Below are 899 nucleotides of genomic sequence, written 5' to 3' on the forward strand. Positions count from 1 at the left end.
GCCCGCGGCACGCTGGGAATGGTAGTCCCGGGCGGGGGCCGGCAGACCCCGAGGAGGGGAGAGCACGCAGAGTCACTCACACATCTTAGTCCCACGTGCGCACACGCATGCATGCATACCGGGCTCGCGCACACCCGCACGTGGCAGCTTGCACACATATAACTTGCATTCACCCACGCACACCCACTCACGCCTTCACACAGCTACACAAGCTCTCACGCTCTCAAGCCCCAAGACTGAGACACCTTACAGGTGGACGCCCACAGACTTCGCACCAACAGGCCGGGGCAGAATCCGGGCTTCCTGCCACCACGCCTCCCCCAGGCCCTCCCAACTTCAGGGGATCCTACCCTGTCTCAGGACTGTCGGTCACTCCAGCGACTCTCTCAAGGAGCCGGCAAAGCTAACTCCATCCTCAGCCCTGAGGGCAGCAGGGCAGCAGTGCTGGAGATGGGCTGCAGCCACCCCCACCAGACCTCAAATCCTAGCTAGGCCACTTGCTGAAAGGTGACCTTGGGCAGATGATATAACCTTTCTGGGCCTCAATTTTCTCATTTATAAAATAAGCATGTGGGTCACCACACCCGTAATCCCACCACCTGGGAGGCTGAGACAGGAGGTACCTGGAAGGGCCTGGGGGCCTCGCAGTCCAGTGGTAGACCGCGTTCTCAAGGCCCGGGGTTCAGTCTCCAGTACCAATAAATGAATCAGGGATACCTAGCAGATAAGAAGTGAATAAAATTATTCCCTAGAGAGGATCTGATGTGCATAAAGGTGATCTGATAAGTATTGAGACATAAATACAGTGTTATCAGAAAGAAGACTGCCAGGCTAGGAGTAGCTTCAGTGGCAGGGCACCTGTCCAGAATGTGTGAGAACCTGAATTCAATCTCAACATC

At 56.0% G+C, this 899-nt stretch overlaps 1 protein-coding gene across 1 annotated transcript in view; it reads right to left on the reverse strand.

The window, feature by feature from the left end:
• The window catches only part of Dpf1 (double PHD fingers 1), a 10652-nt gene extending 9957 nt beyond the window's left edge, over nt 1–695 (reverse strand). Inside the window, exon 1 of the mRNA XM_010632806.3 lies at nt 624–695. The gene's annotated coding sequence lies outside the window, so the exon portion shown is untranslated. The remainder of the gene's footprint in view (nt 1–623) is intronic.
• Nucleotides 696–899: the final 204 nt, after the last annotated feature.

The sequence above is a fragment of the Fukomys damarensis genome, unplaced genomic scaffold (genome assembly GCF_012274545.1).
Source record: "Fukomys damarensis isolate Sample0158 unplaced genomic scaffold, DMR_v1.0_HiC HiC_scaffold_19, whole genome shotgun sequence".
Taxonomy (NCBI): Eukaryota; Metazoa; Chordata; class Mammalia; order Rodentia; family Bathyergidae; genus Fukomys; species Fukomys damarensis.